Source organism: Loxodonta africana, chromosome 6 (genome assembly GCF_030014295.1).
Source record: "Loxodonta africana isolate mLoxAfr1 chromosome 6, mLoxAfr1.hap2, whole genome shotgun sequence".
NCBI lineage: Eukaryota > Metazoa > Chordata > Mammalia > Proboscidea > Elephantidae > Loxodonta > Loxodonta africana.
The window spans coordinates 12,560,753-12,572,868 of NC_087347.1; the positions used below are offsets into that span (position 1 = coordinate 12,560,753).

General features: G+C 38.3%; 1 protein-coding gene across 23 annotated transcripts in view; it reads left to right on the plus strand.

Moving 5' to 3' along the window:
- Positions 1–12,116, plus strand: part of TRIP12 (thyroid hormone receptor interactor 12) — a 138,424-nt gene that overhangs the window by 39,229 nt on the left and 87,079 nt on the right. The gene's annotated exons all lie outside the window — the stretch shown is intronic.

A 12,116-nucleotide genomic window follows, 5' to 3' on the forward strand; every position in this document is an offset into this window, starting at 1 on the left:
GGCATAACTATGTACTCTACGTGAATGTATTGCCTTGTAAATTATAAACATTTTGAAAATATCAAATATAAAAAATACATTGAAAGAGTTAGGTTATGTTGAGGCCAGGCTGTTTTTGTGGTTAAGCACAAAAACTTTGGACTGGGACAGCTTTATAGGCAGGTTCTGCATCTGCCATTGCATAGCTCTGTATCCTTTGTTAAGTCTTCCAGAAAACCTCGGTTTCCGAGTCCACGCAGTGTCACTTCCGATGTTATAGTATTTTAAGCTGAGCTCTTAGTGGTGTGCTCCGTACAGCCCTGTTCTGGGATTATTATTTGCCTTTTTACATTCAGATTGTTCTCTGGAACAGCCACACTTAACTTTGTTCATGCTGCTGATTAAAAAAAAAAAAAAATCCCTCCGTTATAAAAGTGGTACATACTCATTTTATGAAAGAATTTTAAAAATACAGGAAAATATAAAGAAAAAGTCCCAATTCCACATCCCTATTAATGTCAGCATATTTCTTCCTAGTCTTTTTCCAACTGCATATGTATTTGTATATGTGCATATAAGTGGCCCGTACCTTTTGAACAACTGCAATTTTATGTTAATCTTCAAATTAAATTTGGACCCTTGCACGTGAACCGACCAACACTTTTGGCTCTTGCAAGGCACGTTGCTTCTAAATAATTATGATGTCTCATCAGCACCAGTATCTTTTCTCTGTATCAGTGTTATGTACAATTATTTAAATATTTTATCACATGATACATTGTTTAAAAATGAATGGAAACAAATGGAAATGATGAATACTAGTGTTTAAAATGCATTGGTTGGAATAACTTAATGGGTGGTAAAGCTGGAAGTTGGTAAGATTGGTGGATGGAAAGTTCATGCACTGTAAGCCAGTCAACTCTGCTCAGTTGTGAAAAAAAAGATTAAAAATTTTAAATGTGTTTGGAGTGGCAGAAAACACACCAGAGAACATAAAGGCAAAGTATACTCATAGCTTTTACCTAACTTTCCCTCATGTTTTGATAATACAACCCATTTCAGTCTGTTCACTTTTTAAAAAAACCTGGCATCATATGTGTCATTTTCCATGTCATTAAAAATCACTTAAAAACATGATGTTAAAGTCTTCATCATCTGTTATATAGCTATCACAGAGTTTAGTGATAACTTTAAATATATAGATTTTTTCCTATTTATATTTATGTGGGTAAGTACAGTTATGATCAGCACATAGAAATTTAGAACTTAAGCCAAAAATTCTTAGTTTGTCTCAGAATGCAAATGAAAGGATTTTTGCTGGTCTTGAGTTTCATACTGTTTTTTATTCTAACCCTGGTGGCGTAGTGATTAAGTGCTACAGCTGCTAACCAAAGGGTCGGCAGTTCGAATCCGCCAGGCGCTCCTTGGAAACTCTGTGGGGCAGTTCTACTCTGTCCTATAGGGTCGCTATGAGTTGGAGTCGACTCAGTGGCACTGGGTTTCTGTGGTTTTTTTCTTAGAAAGATAGCTTGATTCTTTTGCTCAAGATAGACTCTCAGGACTGGAAGGGACTTTGAAGGCCTTCTTATCAAACCCCAGACTGTCTTTTCAAACCACTGTAGAGCGTGCCATACCAGCAATTATCCAGTCTCTACAAAACTTTTCCAGTGATTTTTCTGGAAGAGGATTGGTGTTAATTGGGAGAGAGTGATTACAACTTTTTTTTAAATTCTCTTCATCTGACTCCTGTTGCTCAGCTTTCCCGAGTGAAATGCTGTTATTATGGCTTTTGTTTTCTAAATACAGTCAGCGTGACCTGATAAGGCATTCACAGTGATACAGTGATGCCAATAATGATAAATAACAGTGGGTAACAGCATTAGTGGAACGTTTTAAGTTTGCAAAATTATAAATACTCTTTACAATTGCAACTCACATGAACTGTCATGGTAGGTATGTGATCCCTACTTCATAAATGTTGAGACGTATATCAACTTTATGCCACTGAGTCAGGACTTGATTCTAGACCTCCTGACTAAAGCCAGTGGTTCTTTTCATTACACCAAACTGCCTTTAATGCACAAACCACTTGATCCATATGATGCCTATGATGGAGGACTTTGAGGAGGGCATGAAATACTTATAATACTTAAAATTGAAGCTTAGAATTGAATTTAGAATTTAAGTAGCAGGTTTTTCTTCCTAGAGTTTCCTGGATTCATTTCTTTTGGATCTACTTGGTTTTCTTCCAAACTTGATTTAAACTGTCTTTAAATATCCTCCTTTAGGTGACTATCCCTACCCTTCTCCCAAATCAAGGTCACTTACCTTGTCTAGAAGAGTTGTTAGTGTTCATCCTTAAGATAAAAGAAAATGTAACCTTTTGGATATATGTAGCAGTCTCCACTGATTACCCCCTCTCCTCTTTTCCACCTGTCCTTCCGCTCTGTCCATAAATAAACTAGGCATCTTGCTCCTCTTCTGTTATTTTTCTCTTTCCCTTCCTTCTGTAATTTTTTGGACTATAGCTGATCTCTTCCTCTTTCTGTTCTCTTCTTTAGGAAATCACTCCCTTCCACTGCTTCTCTGTTGGCTTGCTCTCAGGGATACTTCCTAGCCATTTCTACTTCTAGCACAGGTATTTGTAGGCTACCTCTCGACCATGCGGTGGCATTTTCATTACACCGTTGGCTTTTTCCTGTTTTTCACCAATGGCAGTGGTGGGATTGTACTCAGACGTGATTAGTAATTTTGCTTAAGATTGCTTTAACATTGCTTTTGTTACAAGAACAGTGCATGTTCAGAACAGAAAATTGGAAAGCTTCAGGAAAATTAAAGGAAAATAAGATAATTTTAAGCCTGTCACCCAGAGATAACCATGGTTGATATTTCTACTTTGTATCATCTAGTCTTTTCTGTATACTTGCAACATAAAAATAACAGATAATATAGTAGCCAGCAGTTACCACAGAGTGTGAGCGTTTTCTGCACTTCTGAAACATTCTTCCATGAGAAAATTTTAAATGATTGCATGATTTTCTTTGATATCAAAGGCCATGATTTAAACATGTAGGCCTCTAGGTTTTTTCTCAATTTTTTTTCGCTGTAAAAATTATTGCCGTGCCTATCACATTTAAGTATGATTCTGCTTTTGTCCTGGAAGTGGGTATGTAGGATCTAAGGGTATGGAGTATTTTAAAGGTTTTTAACAGATCGTCAAATTGTCCATCTCAAAGATTGGGTCGATGTGTACTCCTACCAGTGCTCTGTGAGAGCACCCATTTCTGCAAATCCTGCTCAATACAGCGTACCATCTTTTAAGTAAAAGTTTTCAGAAAAAAGGATTCCTTTGGTTAAAGTAAGCATTTCTTTGGCTTCTGTAGAGTTGAAGACCTTCCCACATGTTAGCCACTTTGATTATTTAATAGGTGTTTATTATGATAAAGTATATATAACATTTTTAGTTGTTTTATGAGTTGTCTGTTGATGTCCTTAGTGTTAATGTTGGGGCTGTGTGTTCTTTAGTTAGACCCTTTAGGTCAGAGGTATCAGTGCATCAGCATGGACAGATACTTTATTCCTAGCTTTATCATTTGTTGTGATTTGTTTTAATTTATAGGAATTTTTAAAACCAGGTTATCAAGTCTTTGTTTATTTTCTTCCTTTGCTTTCTCCATCTCCCAAGTAATTCTTTTTTTTTTTTTTTTTGCCTCAGTTTTGCTGTACATTTGACTGTAGTCTATCAAATTTTTTACTGGTGCGAGGAAATGCATGAGTCCAATCCACCCACTCCTGCCCGTGTTAAAAAAATTTGTGTACAAACTTTTAATAATTATTGGTTATTGAATAAAAACTCAATTGTGAGCACTGCAGGTTACAGCTTTTAACATTTTCAGAGCTGAAATTTAACCAACATTAAGTATGTAGAAAGAAGTAGACTTGAATATTCCCTGAAAAATTAGTTCAAAGGGATGTGGTACAGAAAAGTCAGAAAAATATATGAAGAAAATAAAATATCTTTCAGAGGTAGATCTTGTATAACATTTCGTTGTTTACCGTCTTTGAAATGCAATTTAGAATGTAACTGATTATACTGTAAAATCCTTTTTTTTTTACCCAACAGTATCTTCCCAGCTCATTATGATTTTGGGGGGTAATTATATACTAATGGCCACAGAATTCACTGAATGAATATGCAATATTTTCCATGGTTATTTTTTAGTTTTTGGAGAGCTGCATTGGAAAAACTTTTTGCTTGTACTTAAATGTTTACATTTCAGGTACCTGTTCAGGGTAGATTTCTAGAAGTGAAATTCCATGGTCAAGGGTTGTCTTTAGCGTTACCCACTTGTTTCATGTAAATTATTTTTCTCCGACTTCACATTCTCAACATCAGAAAAAAGAGTTCTTTTTCTCATTGCTCTCTTTGGGGTATCTGTTTGACATTTTTTCTACTAATTTGATAAGAAAAAAATGCTTTCCTGTTTTATTGGTGTATTTTTAGTAATGAGGTTGAAGTTGATAAAGTAGTTTTAAGGGGTAAGATTTGGCTGAGAATGCTTCTTGTAAATGTACTAATAAGTTTGCATATGTTCACTTCATTTGCACGGAACTGACCTTTTACTGATGTGCTCAGCTCATAGTTAATCGTTTATTGTGTACAAACTATAGTCCTGTTTCCTGAAGGGTAAGGTAGTGTCTTAGCTATCTAGTGCTCCTATAACATAAACATCATAAACGGGTGGCTTTAACAAACAGAAATGTATTTTCGCACAGTTTAGGAGGCTAGAAGTTTGAACTCAGGGTGCTGGCTCTAGGCGAAAGGTTTCTCTTTCTGTCAGCTCTGGAGAGAGAGAAGGTCCTTGTCTCCTTGAGCCTCTGCTCCTGGGTGGTGATCTTGTGGCTTGGCATCTCTCTTCCTCAGTCTCTGCTAGCTTGCTTGCTTGCTTAATAAAAATATAAAAATCTCAAAAGAGATTGACTCAAGACAAACCCTACACTAATCCTGCCTCCTTAACATAACAAAAACAAGCCATTCCCAAATGTGATTATAACCACAGGCACAGAAGTTAGGAATTAGAACACACATTTTTTGGAGACACAGTATAATCAGTAACAGATAGTATTAAAGAAGCTTTTAAATAGTGGCAAGATAGGAATTATGCATTTGAAGATAATTGACATATTCAAAACAAAACACCAAGCCTGATGCTGTTGAGTAGATTCTGACTCATAGCGACCCTAGGACAGAGTAAAAACCACAAACCAAACCCAGTGCCGTCGAGTCGATTCTGACTCATAGCAACCCTATAGGACAGGGTAGAACTGCCCCATAGAATTTCACAAGGAGCACCTGGCGGATTTGAACTGCCGACCCTTTGGTTAGCAGCCGAAGCACTCAACCTCTACGCCACCAGGGTTTCCACAGGACAGAGTAGAACTGCCCAGTAGGCTTTCCAGGGAGCAGCTGGTGGATTCAGACTGCCAGCCTTTTGGGTAGCAGTCGAGTTCAAAACCACCGTGCCACCAGGACTCCAGCTGACATATTACCCAGTGAGAAATGCAGACTTGAACTCTGGAAGCCTTGTAAGATGAAGGGGATAATTCAAGAACATGCAGAATTTAACTCACTTGTATAAGACAAGAAGATTGAATAAGAAAACATTTGTGATGGCTTTTTTTATTTCTTTTTGGTTGCTTTCTTTTTAAGAATAAGGTATTTCATATGCTTTACTGTGGCTTGCTGGTTTCACTCTCATAGGCATTTTTACATGTCAGTACATACATAAAACTACCTCATTCCCCTTAACGTCTGCTTAATTTTCCATTTTATGGGGGTATGGGTATAAACTGTCCCCTTTTGATGACATTTGGTTTCAAGTTTTTCCTATAGTGAGTGATGTTATATGATTGCAAATATGAGTTCTCTAAGCTAGGTTACCAGAAGTGGAGTTTTTGGGTCAAGGAGTATATTTTTAAATATTATTTTCTCTTCTAGGAAGTTGACCCTTACAGGACAAGTCATTAACACTTACTTGTAATTGGAAGTTCGTTATGCTAGGATTGTTGATTTTTTTCCGATACTCCCACTTTTCTATTATTTTCCTAATATTATAAAATCGGAAAAAAGCTGTACTTATATTTGAATTAAGATGTTTTCCAGTGAAATAATGAAGCCACATCCAGGACTGACTCCGAACAAGCTGTGAATGTACCCATCATTTTAATTTCCCTTCCCTTAACTCGATTTCCAAAGAAGGCGCGACACCGCAGAAACATGTGAAGTACTAGATTTAGTTCAGATCTTTTGGGGTCAGAAACCAAACTAAAACTTGATCGTTTTTTACCCCACTCTGATCAAATTGAAGTAATCATCACTTACTTAAAATATCTTGCAGTTTCCTTTAGTATCCTTGATTATGCTGTTTTCCTTTTAAAATGCTTACGTTTTAAAAGGCCTGTATCTTCAGACCTTTTCTTCTTGAAATCTTTTAAGTTTTTCGAGATCCAGTTAAAACTTTTCACTTTGTAGCCTGCACTCTTTTCCAGTCTCTGAAATCCTATAATGCCTTGAAACGTTTTTAGGACATTTATTGTGGTACTTTGTCGGAGGCCCCAGGAACTGCAGACAGGCTCAGTATCTGTCAGGCTGCATCTGCTCTGTACACCTAGCCTCATTGTGTCCCTGCTGCTCCCTAACGTGACTGTTCAGGCAGCTCTGCCTAGTCTTCATACACTGTACTCATGTCTTCCCTGTGCCTTTTTTTAGGCCTTTGTTAAAAAAGCGTTTCCAATCCAGTAGGGAAAATGGGCATGTAGGCTGTTATTAGAGTCAGGTGAGAAAGCTTTCTGGCAATGGCCTCGTTGATTGTGGCCATGAAGCAGCAGTTGCAAAGCAGATGGTACTTGTTAGCTATGTGTTTACATGCCATGTGGACTCATTAGTCACCTTAAGAGTTTGGATTTATTTTGAATATGTATCATGTGTTACATTGCTCAGCAAGTAATAGGTGTTCAACAAATACTAGTTTGGGTTAGGAATAAAGAGATTTGCTTGCTTAATGTTTCTAGGCACAGATATGTGACTTTTTTTTACTGAAGTAATGATGAAAAGATGATTGATGGAAGGAAGGGTTGAAATAGGGCATGGTTTAGATAAAGAGGGCTAAGTTATACTGCAGGAACCCTGGTGGCACAGTGGTTAAAACACTCGGTTATTAACCTAAAGGTCAGTGGTTCGAACCTCGCAGCCACTTTGCAGGAGGAAGATATAGCAATCTGCTCCTGTGAAGATCTACAGCCTTGGAAATCCTATGGAGCAGGTCTGCTCTGTCCTGTAGGTTTGCTATCGGTTGACATCGACTCCACGGCAATGAGTTTTTTTTTTTAGGTGATGCTGCAGTAACAGGCAGCTCCTAAATGTTAGTAGCTTATAGCAATCTGTCTTCTGAAACATTTGTCCCTCCTGGGGCAGCTGTGGGCTGTGCTTCAAGTCTGTACATTCTGGTACCCTGGCATGTGGCCAGTTGCCTTGTGGGGCAAGAGAATACAGGGAATTGCCCTCTGGCCCCCGAGGCCTCCCCCTAGAATCGATTTATTCCTCCTCACATTACCTTGACCAAAGCAAGTCACATGGCTGCACCTAACTTCCAAAGCCTTGGAAAAGTACCATCCTACCATGTGCCTGGTAAGAGGAGGAGTAGAGTATTTGTGGACAGCACTCTTTAGCCATCGCAGGCTGGTTAAATATTCTTTTTTTATTGTACTTTAGATGAGGGTTTACAGAATAAAGTAGCTTGTCATCAAACAGTTCGTACACACATTGTTCTTTGACGTTGGTTACCAACTCCACGTGTCAACACTCTCCCATCTCACCCTGGGTTCCCTATTACCAGCTGATTAAATATTCTTCTTAGTATATGTAAAACAGATGATTTGTTTCTCCAAAGTCCTACTAGTGTGACATAGCCACATGTGTGTTGTGTTCTCTTCATTTTCCTGCTTAATTAACCAGAATGAGTGCCTGCCTTTTATATTTTCCTATTCTCTCTTTTTTATCCTGTCCTTTGCTCAGTCAGATTTAAGTTTCACCTTGTTGGAGAGGAGAATGTTAAGGGTGTGATGTGAAAATGACTTCATAGACTCTTACGACTAAAATTCAAACCACTTTAAAAACAATTTATACTAGAATTGACTGGGTAGTTTGTAACCTGCTCCTTTCGGTAATGGTAAATCTCCATGCTATAATACCCAGCCTTGAGTTTTAGCTACAGAGCCCATGTGTACACACCTCCATTACATATTCCATTACAGGGCTTTGGTAATGCTGACAAGACTGGCCTGTTGCATCAAGCGTGGGGGCTGGGAGGTGAGATCTACAATGTTGGGTTAATCAGTGGCATGGCTGCCTTGGCCGAATGGGGAAGAGAGAGGCAACTTCTCTCTAGCTGGAAGTTAGAAATATTTGATTCTTAACAGTACCCACCTTAAGTTGACTTTGTGTATCTACAAAGTAATGTGCCATTTGCGTGCTTCGTGCTTTTATTTGCAGTGTATGTTTCTTGCTTTAATCAAGTATGAAACTGTGTCCGAAAGTCACATCATAAACCTATTGAAAGCCTAGGAAACGTTATTCTTCACTGAGGATTTGCCCCGATCTCTCTGTCCCTTAGTACTGAGGGAATCTCATGCTCTGTCACTCAGAGTGCTCTCTCAGTCTCAGACTGCCTCCCTGGGTGGGTGTTAGTGTGAGTAAAAAATAAATATGTATAGACTCTGCTTACAAAACTGTTAGGCATGAACAGTCAGCTTTAGCCTTACTCACATTTGGAAGGCCGTTTTCTTTGTGATACAGAAAATAAAAGTTAGAAGTTTAAAAGAAGAAGTGGTGGTTTTTTCCGTGTTTCTCATATACCATCTCCTAAGGAATTGATTTTGACCTGTACATAATTAGGGACAGAAATACCAGCATGGAAAGGAAAACCTTAACAATGGAAGACTCAGGCCTTTTCCTTTGCCCAGCAAGCCCTTAAATGTAGCTGTGGAGTTGTTGACTTGCGAGTCAGAATGCCTGGGCTCGGTCTCTCAGTCTTGCCTCTCTCCTGTCTGGGGGCTGTGTGCTTTGGGCAAGACTCACTCCCTACATCTTGAAAATGTGAATTTAAAGCTGGGTTCAGCTGGATGATATATTTAAAGGAGCATAATATAAGCCTTATAACATAAACTGGCACTTTAAAAAATATTTATCTGGTGGTCATCTTAATAAGTTTTTAAGAACTTAATACAAAAGCTGCTGCAATTCACAAGATACTCCGTACTGCGCCTCTATTTTTTATTATCTTGGTATCTTTGCTCCTCACCCCACCCCTACTTTATTTGTGAAGTGTGGGTGTGAATATAAATTGGGATGTAAGGCTTCCCTTTTGGGGCCCACTTTTCCCATGATTTTTGATTTTGTTCATTCCTCTACCTTTTTTTTATTTTATTTTAATATTATGTTTTAGGTGACAGTTTACATAGCAAATTAGGTTCCCATTTAACATTTTTTTTTTTTTTTACAGCTTGTTCCATGACGTTGGCTCCGTTTTTCACAATATGTCAACATTCTCATTTTTTCATTCTTTTTCTGTTTCCGTTAATCTAGCTTCCCTGCCCGTCCTTACTTCCCATCTTTATTTTAGGGTAAATGTTGACTGTTTGGTCGCAGTTGATTATTGAAGGGAGCACGGTATTCATGGGCGATAATGTTTATTTTATAAGCCAATCTATTGTCTGAATGAAAGGTAACCATCAGGAGTGGCTTGAGTTCCAAGTTCAACGTGTATCATATATCTTAGGGTGATAGTCTTGTGGGTTTTTCTCATCTCTATCGATCCGGTAAATCTGGCCTTTTTGAGGAATTTGAGTTTTGTTCTACATTTTTCTCCCTTTCTGTCTGGGATCTTCTGTTGTGTCTCTGGTCAGAACGATTGATAGTGGTAATATCCACCTAGCTCTTCTGGTCTCAGGCTAGAAGAGGCTGTGGTTCATGTGTGCTGTTAGTCTTGACTAGATTCTCCTTTGAGTCTTTGGTTTCCTTCGTTCTCTTTTGTTCAAGATGAATAGAACTTTTTGCTTTCTTTCTGTCATAACATAAGCCTTGTAATTTGCTTGCCCATGCTCCCTGTGCCCAGATCATTGAGCTTATCAGTTTGTTGATTTTGTCTAACTGCTTCTAACCCTGTCACTGTCTCACTTCCCTGCTTTCAGCAGAGTATCAAGAAAACATGACTAAGTAACACTGTCGTTACTAGCTTCCCAGTAAGTAGCACCACCACTATTAAAAAAAAACCAAACCCGTTGGCCTTCGAGTCGTTTCTGACTCACAGCGGCCCTACAGGACAGAGTAGAGCTGCCTCTATAGGGTTTCCAAGGAGCGGCTGGTAGATTGGAACTTGCCAGCCTTTTGGTTGGCAGATGAGCTCTTCAGCACTGCAGCATCAGGGCTCCTTTCTGTGGTCATTAGAGCACTTGGTAGATCACTTTGTTTTATGAGATTCTGACCTCTTTGAGGACAGGGACTGAACTCTGTTAGCCATATTTATAAGGTCTGTAGTGACTTGCATATATTTAATAATTGGCACACCCAACATATCTCCAATTCTTCGAGTTCCTGTTCTTCCTCTCTATCATGTATATCTTATAATGTAAAAATCTTTGTTATTATGCCCTTCAGTATCTCCAAGTGAATTAAGAAATATATAAAATGCCTGCCTACACACAGTTTAGAAACATTGATATAATGTGCTACCATTTTATAAAGATACAAATATACAAATAAAATAATTTCAGTAGGTAAATGCTTGGATATAGTGACACAGGATGACGTAAGGAAGTGTTCAGATGCTTGCATCTATGTATGGATTCGGTGAATGTGACAGTGTGACTGCTACAACAACAGACTTACTTTTCAGAATGATACACAATTGTTCATAAAGCTGCAAAAAGCAAATGTAATCTTTTGTTGACTAACATGGTAGTTGCATTCCTGAAAAACCAGCTACGTTAAAACCAAACTTTGTTGTTTTTTTTTTTGCGCCTGTGTCATTGCCAGGTTTTAAGTTTTTTCAAAAGGTTTTCATGTATTACTAAGGCTATTTGAAAAGTATGGATATGGGACAGTTGTTTATTGTGTCTCACTGTCCTTTATATTGTATGACATCTTCCGTCTGTAGTCCACACCTGATAAATGCCAGTAGCACCCGTGTTCACGCAACATACAGGGTGCTCCCTAGGGGCAGCACCATTGCTGTTAAGAAGCACTGCTTTATAAGATACTTAATTCTTTATTCTGAGTTAGAGAACGATTTAGGCTAATATTTAGCTGTAACTAAACATAGGACTATTGACCGGACTAGCTTCAGTTCTGAGATTGAAATAGAAAAACAGTATATTTTATATGGAGCATTGGTGAGTTTTGTTTGTTTAAAATGGTTTGAAATTGACTTTCCATCTTTTTGAAAATCACTCTTATTTAAAGCATGCACCTTACAGTGTTAAAAACAAAACATTTAATTTTTGGAAGCCAAAGTTATAATACTTATATATAAAATATAAAAACCCACTGCCATTGAGTCAGTTCCGACTCATAGCCACCCTAGAGGGCGGGGTAGAACTGCCCCATAGGGTTTCCAAGGAGGGGCTGGTGGATTCGAACTGCTGACCTTTTGGCTAACAGTCGAAACCTTAACCTCTGTGTCGCCAGGGCTCCTATATAAAATATATGTGTCTGTGTATATATACACGTGAATAAATTTGGAGATGTATTTGAACCCTAATTCCATTTACATTTGGTAATATGTTCACACATTTGGGTGATGGATTTCTGTGTCTGGCATAGAAATTAATTAGCTACTTGTAACTAGCTGCTTCCCATGCAGTTTTTTATTATTTGGACTGGAGATGATTTTTAATCCTTTAGGCTACCAAGGGTTTTACTAAATAGCCAAACCCAAAACCAAATGTGTTGCCTTGATTCGATTCTGGCTCACAGCGACTGTATAGGACAGAGCAGAATTGCCCTACAGGGTTTCCAAGGAGCACCTGCCTGGTGGATTCGAACTGCCCAGCTCTTGGTTAGCAGCTGTAGCTCTTAACCA